We start from the raw sequence: 11,698 nt of genomic DNA on the forward strand, positions 1-11,698 counted from the left end.
AGTATGGCTCAGTTGGTTGGGCATGGTCCCATGCACTGAAGGGTCATGGGTTTGATTCCTGGTCAGGGCACATGCCTGTTTCAAGTTCAATCCCAGGGCCAATCAGTGTTTGTCTCTCAAACTGATGTTTCTCTCTCTCTCCCTCCCCCTTCTTCTCCCTGAAAAGCAATAAAACATGTTTTTTAAAAAGGGCAAAAAGTGGTCAGATTCTGGATATATTTTAAGCAGAGATGATAGGTTTTCTTGACTGATTGCTTAAGCCACATGAAAAGAAAAGAAAGGTTTCAAGGAAAGATTCCAAGATTTTCTTCCTGAGCAACCAGAAGAAAGAAGTTGCCATAACTGGGGGAAGAAAACTGGGTAAGCCATAGTTTCTACGATCAATAGCTATGGTTTTAACATTAGATTGGAAATGTCTATTAAACGCAAGTGGAGAAGTTTATTTATTAACTTTACTGAGAAACAATTGACAAAAATAATTGTATATATTTAAAGTGTACAATGTGATGATTTGATATACATTGCAGAATGATTACTAAGATAAATATATTAATATATTCATCATCTCACATAGTAAATATAGTTAAATCTGTGTGTGTGTGTGTGTGTGTGTGTGTAATCTACTCTCCACAACTTTCAAGTATATAATACTGTATTATTATTATTATTATTATTATTATTATTATTTTTAATCCTCACCAGAGGACATTTTTGCATTTATCTTCAGATAGAGCTGGAGGGAGAGAAGGGGGAAGAGAGAGAGAGAGAAACAATGATGTGAGAGGGACATATTGAGTGGCTGCCACCCACACGAACCCAGCCAGGGCCGGGGACAAACTGCAACTGAGGTATGTGCCCTTAGCAGGAACCAAACCCGGGTCTCTCTGGTCCACAGGTTGATGCTCCAACTGCTGAGCCAGACAGGCCAGGGCTAATACTGTATTATTAACTGTAGTTACCATGCTATACATTAGATCCCTAGGAATCCTTCTTACAACTAAAAATTTCCAAGTAGATATATTTAATAGGCAATTGGATGTATGCAAGTCTGGAATATAGAAGAAAGGTACAAGCTAAAGATATAAATTTTGGTCCATCATCACATACCTGGTGCTTAAAGCCATGGAACTAAATAGGATCACCTTAAAGAGATGGCCAGGGACTGAGCACTGGAGTAATCAAACCTTTAAAGTTCAGGAAGAGGAGCAGGAATCAACAAATAAAATTGGAAAGGAGTAGGCAATCAGAGAGGAAGACAGCAAATCGTGGAGTTTGGAGACCAGTTAAAAGGTGTTTCAAGGAGCCCGGCCAGTGTGGCTCAGTGGATTGAGCATCACCCCATGGACTGAGAAGTCCCAGTTTGATTCCCCGTCAGGACATATGTCCAGGTTGTGGGCACGATCCCCAGTAGGGGGCATGCAGGAGGCAGCTGATCAATGTTTCTTTCTCACATCAATGTTTCTTTCTCACATCAATGTTTCTTTCTCACATCAATGTTTCTCTCTCTCTCTCTTTTCCTCTCTCTCTAAAAGAAAATCAATAAAAACATATTTGAAAAAGATGTTTCAAGGAAAGAGCAACCAGCTGGGTAAAATTATGCTCAAAAGACAAGTAAGAAGAGAAAGGAGACTTGACCATTGGGTTTAGCATCATGGCAATTATCAATAAACTTAAGAAGAGCAAGATTGGTAGAGTGAAAGTGGCAGATTAATTGGACTTTGAGACTGGAGAGAAAAAGTAGAAACAATGAGTAGAAACAAGTCAGACAATTTTTCTGTAAAGAAGAACACAGAGCTCTGATTGATTTGGCTCATCAGTAGAGCGTCAGCTTGCGAACCAAAGAGTCGCGGGTTTGATTCCGGTCAAGGGCACATACTTTTGTTGCAGTTTGTCCCTGGACCTGGTCAGGGTTGTGTGGGAGGCAGACAGTCGACGTGTCCCTCTCATGTCAATGTTTTTTTCTCTCTCTCTGTCCCGCTCTACCTGAAAAATAGAAAAAAAAAAGAAAAAGAGAAGAACACAGAAATAGAATGACAGTTGGTGATAAATGTGGGAAGTTTTGTTTTTAAGTAGGAACTACTATAGTATGCTTGATAAAATGATTCAGAAAGGAAGTAAAAGCTGAGGGGCAGAAGAGAACAGGAACAACTTTATAGCAATGTCTAAACAGGAATAAAAGGAATTCCTTCTCCTGAACAACTGATATGTGTAGGGAGTTTTGCTTAGATGGGATCAAGGAAAACAACTACCAGGAGGGAAACATAGCATATGGACATTATAGCTAGGAAACTGGTAGATTTAGGACTGGAGCACATAGTTCTCCTTATGATTGCCCCTATATTCTCATTAAATTAGGAGGCTAAACCATCAGCTGAGAGTGAAAGGAGGTGAGGAGTTATTGGAGGTTGAGATGAAATAATCAACTGGGAGAACAAGAGTGTTTGGAAATGTAGAAGGATTTCTGGGCAGCTACAAGGGCCATTTAAATGAGTTGGTGACTAATTTAAACTGAGATAGTTAGCAGAAGAGAAGTATGCATGTGTCAACAAGGAGAGATAGACCATAATAAGTTTGTTGACATGAGCTTTATCAAACTTTGGGCTTGAGAGAAGAAAAAGGAACAATGGTCTAAAAGTAGTCAAGGAGTAGCAAGAAGTATATCTACCCCACCCTCAGGCCGAGCGATAAAAAAGGAAAGAGAATACCTACCATTAGAGAAACTACAGGAAAAAAAGGTATTCTCAAGGGATAGCCCGGTCTCAGAGAAAGAAGGTGAAGACTATGTTCAGGCAAGAGGCTGAGTATACAATGGACTTTGCTAAAGACAAATCAAGACTTTCACAAGAAACTGGAAGGCTACATGTGGTAGGAGATGGATAGGAACAGGATGGTTAGGGAATGTGCAGAGTCATAAGGGGATAAAGTCAGGAGATGATGGCCTAGAAATCTTGAGCTTCTTTGGTGAACAATGAAAACAAAGTTATTGAGCATGATGAAATTGAGGCATGATAGTCTCTAAGACAGGTTGTTACATTAAAGCTGCAATCATTGGGGAGGTATTTTCAAGGTATTCTTGCTGGAGCAAATGGAGTTTTGTGAAATGCCTCTTCAGTTATAGACCCCCAGGTGTATGGGGATCTCAGTAAGAAGCAAACTGTTCTTTAATATATCCATGGGCAAATATTATATAACTTCTTTTCTCTTTTGTCTTGATTTTGATAGTTCATTGACATAAAACAGACTACATTTCTCAAGTGCACAACTTAATAAGTGAGCTAGTGAAACCATCATCTCAATCAAGATAATGAGCATATATCTACAACCCCTGAATGTTCTAATCACGTCCCTTTATAAACCCTCTCTCCTGTCCCCCCTCCCTTCATTTTAGGCAATCACTAATTCACTTCCTTGTCATTATAGATTAATTTGAAATTACTAGAAATCTATATAAATAATACAGTAGATAGTCTTGTTTTGTCTGGCTTCTTTTATACAACATAATTATGTTATTGAGCATATCCATACAAACAAATCCATACTTTGACATTTTCATGTTGAGTTATTCGGGCTGTTTTTGTTGTGCAGCTATTACAAATAGATCTGCTATGAATAGGTCTGCAGGGACGTATGATCTCATTTCCCTTTGGTAAATACCTAGGAGTAAATAGGCTGAATCATATGGTAGGTGAATGTTTAACTTTTTAAAGAATCTGCCAAACTGTTTTCCAAAATGAGTGTCCATTTTCATTTTCACCAATAGTATATGAGAGTTCTAGTTGCTCATTATTGCTATTACTCTCTCAATTCCTGCTTTTGGCGGGGAATTTATAACATTTACAGTTAATGTTATTATTGATGTGGATCAATTTAAGTATATCATTTTGCTAATTGTTTTTCATTTGTTTCATTTGTTATTGGTTCCTTTCTTGCTCTTTTTCTGTCTTCTTTTTGATTTTTTTCTCTTTATAACATCATCATTCTTCCTTTTCTTGGTTTATTAATGCAAACTGTTTTGTTATTCTGTTTATTGCTTTATTATTTATGGTGTAAAGCTGTAGCATATCACAGTCTGCATTCTAATGCTGTTGTATTATACAGCTTCACTTGTAGCATAGGGCCTTACAGTAGAATACCTTCATTTCGCCCCACCCCAGCCCCAGCCTCTGGTCCATTGTTGCCATCCATTTGCTTCTATATATGTGATAAAGCCCAGAATTCTTTGTTGTTACTTTTTGCTTTAAACAGGTGACTGTTTAAACACATTTAAGTGTTTAGAAAGTGTTAAAAAAAATCTTAAATATTTACCCAAATAGTTACCTTTTCCAGTGGTCTTCATTATGTTGTGTAAATCCATATTTCCATCTGGTAATAATTTCTTTGTACCTTAAGGAACATTTAACATTTCTTATAGTCTTCATCTGCTGGTAATAAATTCTTTCACCTTTTGTATGTCTAAAAAAATATTTTTGTTTATTTGTTTTTGAAAAGTATTTTACTGGATACAGAATTCTATGGACAGTTTTTTCTTTGAGTATTTCAAAGATGTTCATTAGTATTCTCATGCATTTTTTTTTTTAACAAGAAACATTCTGGCTCTAGCCAGTTTGGCTCAGCAGTTAGAGCATCCGTCCTCAGATCAAAGGGTCCTGGCTTTGATTCCCAGGTTTGATCCCTGGCCCCAGTAAGGGTCATGCAGGAGGCAACCATTCAATGAGTCTCTCTCACATTGATATCTCTCGCTGTCGTTCTCCTCCCTCTCTCTCTCCTTCCCTCCCTCCCTCCTTTTCACTCTCTAAAGATCAGTGGAGCCCTGGCTGGATTGGCTCAGCGGTAGAGCATTGGCCTGCAGACCAAAGATTGCGGTCAAGGGCACATAACTCGGTTGCGGGCCCTGGTCAGGGTCGTGCGGGAGGCAACCAGTTGATGTGTCCTTCTCATGTCAGTGTTTCTCTCTTTCTCTCTTTCTCCTTTTCTCTCCATCTCTCTTCCTTCCACGCTATCTGAAGATAAGTGGGAAAATATCCTCAGGTGAGGATTAAAAAGAATAATTTTTAAAAATCAGTGGAAAAATATCCTTGGGTGAGGATTAACAAAAAACTTGTTAATGAATCTCTAATAAATAAATGTCAGTCCCCTTGAGGAAGATATTCATGACTCACAATGGCCTTTCAGTATCACTCTCTCTGTGAAGGTGGATATTTTAAATGAGGAAACTCAAACAGAGAGACTAAGTAAATTGGCCAAGGTTACAAGCAGTGAATGACAGGCACTAGATTCAAGTTCAGGTGTGTCTTTTGCCAAAGCCCGCATTCTTTACTCCATTATGCTTCTTACAAATGAAAGTGAGTTATTTAGGCCACATTTGATATCGAAGACTAAGTGACTGTAGGCCAACAAAAATACCAATATTGTGAAATTCAAAGGTCAAAGGTCTCATTGAGAATAGCAATGACATCTACAAACTAACTTCTCTCCTTCCTCCCTTCCTTCAGTCCTTTCCTTTTTTCCCTCCTACCACATACTTTTACTGTATTTATCAGGTTCGTCATCTGACAGTTGATTGAAATTAAAACCCTCTAATCATTCAGAACAGTGGTGAAGTGGTACTGCCAGCCAAAGCCAGGTTTTATTTTTTTTAAAGGAAGAAAGGAAGAAAAGAAATGAAACTATTGATCCAGGGTAGCTCAAACATTCCTCTTCATCTGCTGCTTGAACTTGACTTTCAGCTTCTCACCTTCCTCCCTGAACACCATGAGCTTCTGTACCTGCTCCAACTTCTTCACAAACTACAGGACCTGGGTTCCACGCCATCACCCAGCCACCAGGCCCAGCCAGCTCGCAGCATGGCTACAACCTATGCAGATGCTGAAGTCTCGGGCTCCTGGATCTCTGTGTCCTACTCCACCAGTGTGCAGGGCAGCTGGGGGTCTTGGAGCCTGGCTACAAAGTTGGCTGTGGTTCTGGCAGGCACAGGGGACATCCAGAGCAAGAAGGAGACTATGCCTGAATGACTGCTTGGCCTCCTACCTGAGGAGAGTGAGGAGCCTGGAGGCTGATAATCGGAGACTGGAGAACAAAATCGGGGAACACCTGGAGAAGAAGGGACCCCAAGTCAAAGACTGAGGGCATTATTTCAAGACGATTGAGACCTGAGAGCTCAGATCTTTGCAAGTTCTATGGACAATGCCCACGTCGTTCTGCAGATTGACAATGCCCGTCTTGCTGATGATGACTTCAGAGTCAAGCATGAGATAGAGTTGGCCATACACCAGTCTGTGCAGAGTGACATCAGTGGCCTTGGGAAGGTCATTGATGACACCAATTTCACTCAACTGCAGCTGGAGACAGAGATGGAGACTCTCAAGGAGGAGCTTCTCTTTTTGAAGAACAACCACAAGGAGAAAGTAAATAGTCTACTAAACCAGATTGCCAGCTCTAGATTGACCATGAAAATGGATGCCCTCAAATCTCAGGACCTCAGCAAGATCATGGTAGACTTTGGGGTCCAGTATAATGAGCTGCTGTGAAGAACCAAGAGGAGCTGGACAAGTACTGGTCCCAGCAGACGGAGGAGAACACCACAGTGGTCACCTAGCAGACCGCCTAGATAGGAGCTGCTGAGATGACACTCATAGAGCTGAGATGTATGGTCCAGTCCTTGGAGACTGGCCTGGGCTCTATGAGAAACCTGAAGGCCAGTTTGGAAAACAGCCTGAGGGAGGTGGAGACGTGCTGAGCCACACAGATGAAACAGCCCAATGAGATCCTGCTGCACCTGGCATTAGAGCTGGCCCAGACCTGGGCAGAAGGGCAGCACCAGGCCTAGGAGTATGAGACTCTACATCAATGTCAAGCTAGAGGTGAGATTACCACCTACCACCACTTGCTGGAAGAAGGGGAGAACTTTGATCTTGGTGATGCCCTAGATAACAGCCACTCCATAGTTTTTAAAAAATTACTCTTCATAAACACAAATCAGGGTATTTTTTTTTTTAGAAACCATGTTTGTCTGTTGTTTAGTGTTTTTAAGCAACTTTACTTTCTCATGGAAAGAAGCTTAGGAATTGGCCGACTCTGCTGGTAACTTGCAACCTAAAAGTCCTGGTGTTAGATCCCACCTAACTTGAAAAGGGCCCAAAGGAATGCTGTAAGGAAACAAACTTCATGCATTAAGAATTTGGATATGTGTATAGTCAGACATTTGGGGTCATAAATGATTGCCTCTACCTGAAATAGAAAGAAGGGGAAATATAAACTTTATTTGTTTTATTTCTTTCATATGCGGTTATGAAAGGGAAGCAGCATAGTGTAGGGAAAGAAAGGGCTTAGAATATATCCATCTTGTATTGATTTTTTTCAGTGCTCTTAAATCCAGCATGTTATTCTAACGTGTCTTCAGAACGTGGCTCCTGTTTCCACTTCGACCCCTTGGATGTGCTGTAGCTTTAGGAAGGCCCACCTGGAGGCACTTCAGGAGCCCTGGCCCGCTCCACTCAGTGCCCAGACGCCAGGCGCCCCGAACCTGCACACGTATTCCACCACCTCCTGAGATCCCCCCAGCGTTTCTCCTTCCTCCACGACAATGAGGGAGGTCAGATGGAGTTGGGGTCTGATGCCTGGCTTGAAGTGAAAACACTGACAACTGATGAAGAATTTGCTTCCAGAACCCTGGGTTGAGTTGCTTGAAGCCCAGGCCATCCTGTGTGTGAAGCTTTTCCTTCCAAAGACAACTCTTTTCAAAGACAACCTTGATCCCTAAGTCTATCATGGAGGGCAGTTTTCTATTTAAAGGCTTGTTACCACACATTTTCTGGTGAAAAGACTGAGAAAAATCATTGAAAGACATTTTATTCTGTTGAAATTCTGATTTGGAGATGTATTTCAAGCCTTCACCAAATTTCAGTATCCTAGATCAGCAGGAGTTGGGGTCCCAAAGCAGCTGTAGTGGTTTGAAGAGTGAAACGAGAATAATCAAGCACAGATGTTGCATTTCTGAAATTCAGGCAGCATGGTTTGAATGCTAATAAGGTGGATCAGAGCCTTGGGTTATCCCAGAAGTAGCTGATAAGTATACCTTATTAAATGGTGTCATTCAATTATAATAATTCTGTTTTCCTAAAGTCTTTCCCTAACAAGAAGAAGAGAGGCTGTTTGTCTCTAAACATTTTAAGAGGTCATTACAGATTTTATAAAACCTTACTTATTTTACTTTACGATAACTAGGAAAACAAAACATATGGTCCATGACACTTTAAATGAAGAAAATGTGGGCTGGGAAATCAAACCAATAGTAAGCGAATCTGAGTCCCGGGAGGGAAATCCCTGGTTTAGAAATTGGTGCAGGAGTCAGCACCCTCTCCTAGGCTTGGCAACAGGAAACATGCTATGATTTGTTTAGTGACACGGTGGCCAGAGCCAGGGAAAATCATGTGCAAGCATGTGCCTGGACACGGAGAAAACCAAGCCAGCCAATACACCAATTTTTAAGTTAATCTCTTCTCGCTCCTTCCCTTTGCATCCCAAGTCTTCAGGTATCTGGATAGCCGAGAGCCTCAGACCCACTCAGCTTTCCTCGAGGTTGTCCTCTGTCTCTGGGGCAACCAGGCTCTCACTGAGACAGAATATTTACCACATGTAGCACAGTGCCTGGAACACAAGAAGGTATTTGATAAACATGGTGAGCACCTGTGCTGCCTGTCTGTTTTGTCCCTTCACCTTGATTTGCTTAGAGAGATCTCAACAAAGACTTGGCATGTCTCTTCACAAAGCTCCAAGTCCCTGAACTGAGGAGTGTTATAATAGAAGGGAGACCACACACCGACTTGCAGCCATGCTATTGGATAAAAACTGGAATGGCCAGGGAGGATAGCTAACTCAAACACAAAAAATGTCTAAGCCACAGGAATCGCCTAAGATTTGTGTGTGAAACCAGTTTTCTGGATGGCAATGCTGTGAGAAGGAGGGAAAGAATTTAGTTGGTTAAGTTAGTTGGTTATTCTTAGCCCCAAATCCCATTGTATGACTCTACAAATAATCACATTATGTAGAGGAAATGTATTATGAAAATGAAACACAACAACCCTGGCTGGTTTGGCTCAGCGGTTAGAGCATCAGCCTGCGGTCCAGAGAGACCCGGGTTCAGTTCCCACTAAGGGCACAGACCTCAGATGCAGTTTGTCCCCAGCCCTAGTTGGGGTCATGCGGGAGGCAGCCACTCGATGTGTCCCTTTCATGATGATGTTTCTCTTTCTCTCTCTCTCTCTCTCTTCCTCTCTCTCCCTCCCACTCTGTCTGAACAAAAAATGGAAAAGTGTCCTGGGGTGAAGATAAAAAAATAAAATTAAAGGGTAAGAGATCTATAAAAAAAAAAAATGAAACACAACAGAAATAGAAATCAAAGAGCTGATTATCCTTTTTTTTTTTTTTTTTGCCTTACCAAAGAAAAGCCAGAGGGAGGAAAAGAGGGTTCTTTCAGAATGTAACCTTCCCTGATTCTTTTGAAACACGGTTTTCTAAATGTTCAATTTGTAAATAAGTATTGGAGAGTCGCCTATCAGGTAAACTATGTATATTTGTTACATAACAACAACAAAAAAACACCCACAAATTTAGCAGCTTCAAACAATAAACATTATTTAACAATTTTTGTGGGTCAAGGATTTGGGAATATTTTTCCTGGGTCTCTCAAGAGGCTGCATTCAAGCTATTGGTGGGTTTGCTGTCCCTGATGTCCACCTGGGTCTTGCGAAACCACTTCGAGCCTGCCCTGTGGTTACTGATGAGAGGGGTTAGTCCTTTGCTCTATGGGCCTCTCCCTAGAGTCGCTCACAAAATGGCTTACCCTAGAGCAAGTGACCCAAGAGAGAGATGGCACAAGAGAACAACCAAAGTGCAAGTCACGGTCCTGTTATAACCTTATTTTGGAAGTGACATGCCATCACTCTGCATGGTGCTGGTCACCGTGATCAGTGTGGGAGGAAACTGCCGAAGCATGTGAACACCAGGAAGTGAGAATTTGGGGAACCATCTTAATGGCTGGTCATTACACTATTCCAGTTGTTCTGCACACCTTAGACCTGCAGCCATGTAGTGCCTCTGTCTGGAACACCGTGATGACAAGTAAAGATGTGAGGTGTGAAGAGCTAGTTGGCATCCATAGTAAGAGTGCCCTCCGTGGGCAGGCTTGCCACCACGTCACACAGACGTTTTAATGCAAATTCATTGATCTTATTAGAAGTCCAAGGCATGCACCTTCTAATGCAAATGCATTGTGTTATGTTTGTATGTGAGCAAACTTATAATTAAGCACATAGCTTAGAATCCATTTAGGAAACATAATGACGTAAACAATGTGGATACACTGTAAGAATCAGTTCTAGGTCCGTGTATTACTAAGTAGAACTATAACATCAGGCAAGTCACTTAACCTCTCTAAGCTTATTTTTCAACCATAAAATGAGTGTGTGGAGTAGGTGGTTTCTAACAACACTACTACTTCTAAAAATGGTTATTTAATAATATTCTCATTATGGAAAATTTTCAATAAGATGCATTTCAGAGTACAAATTTCTAGACAATAGCATTTTGACAGAGAAATGCATCACAAATTGGCCTATAATCCTGCTGAATGAGGGCATTTTAAAATAAGACATTTTTACTAGAACAAGGCTATTGACAGCATTCACTGATGACAAGCTGCCACGTGCTGTGCCCGGGCTTGTCCAGGCCAGCGTGAGAGGATGTGGGTGAGTCGGCCGAGCTTCCTCCTGTAGGGGCCAGAGCGGTGTGTTCCCAAAGTAGTCTTCATAGGTCACATACTCAGCATGTGATCATTTCAATCCCCACAGGTCTAAGTGTATACATTTTTTAATTTACATCCCATAAAATTTACCTATTTTAAGTGTAAAATTCAATAACTTTTAGTAAATTACAGAGTTGTACAATCATAACCACAATCTAATTTCCATCATTCCCAAAAGATGCCTTATATCCATTTGTAGCCCATTGTTTGTCCAACTTTCATCCTCAGGCAACCACTAAATTTGCTGTCTCTATAAGTTGCCTTTTCTAGAAATGTCATACAAATGGAATCATATAATATGTAGTCTTTTGCATCATGTAGTCATATAGTAAAAGGTATTCAAGGTGCATCCATGTTGTAGCATGTATCAGCAGTTCTTTTAATTTCAGAATAATATTCATTTGTAAGGATATTTGCTTATCTCTTCACCAATTGTATGGACTTCCACTTCGGGGCTGTTGTGAATAATGCTCCTATGAACATTTCTGTCAAATCTTTGTGGACATAGGTTTTCATTTCTTTCAGGTGTACACCTAAGTAATGGAATTACTGGGTCGTATGAGTTAAACTCTATAATTAATTTCTCAAAAAACTGCCAAACTATTCTCCAGATTGGCTACACCACTTCACATCGCCATTTTTCATTGTACTGACAGGCATTGATGGCAGTGAGGAAAATGTGAACTGGGGAATCTCTTCCGGTCAGGGGGACCCCAGCTCTAGAAAACCTTATGCCTGACTGACAAAGAAGTTTTGGGTCAGTGACCACTGAAACCGTTGTTTTCTGGGCTAAATTCTTCCTGATTGCACTAAGAAGCAACCCCTACTTACTTGTGTGGTGCTCTTGTACGTTCTTTTTCACTATCAAGACCATCCAAAGCGAAGTTCTAAAAAATG

The 11,698-nt window shown here is 40.9% G+C and overlaps 1 pseudogene; it reads left to right on the forward strand.

Annotated features, from left to right (window-relative positions):
- Nucleotides 1-5,751: 5,751 nt before the first annotated feature.
- LOC118643814 lies at nucleotides 5,752-10,211 on the forward strand (annotated as a pseudogene).
- Nucleotides 10,212-11,698: the final 1,487 nt, after the last annotated feature.

Source organism: Molossus molossus, unplaced genomic scaffold (assembly GCF_014108415.1).
Source record: "Molossus molossus isolate mMolMol1 unplaced genomic scaffold, mMolMol1.p scaffold_m16_p_4, whole genome shotgun sequence".
Classification (NCBI taxonomy): Eukaryota; Metazoa; Chordata; class Mammalia; order Chiroptera; family Molossidae; genus Molossus; species Molossus molossus.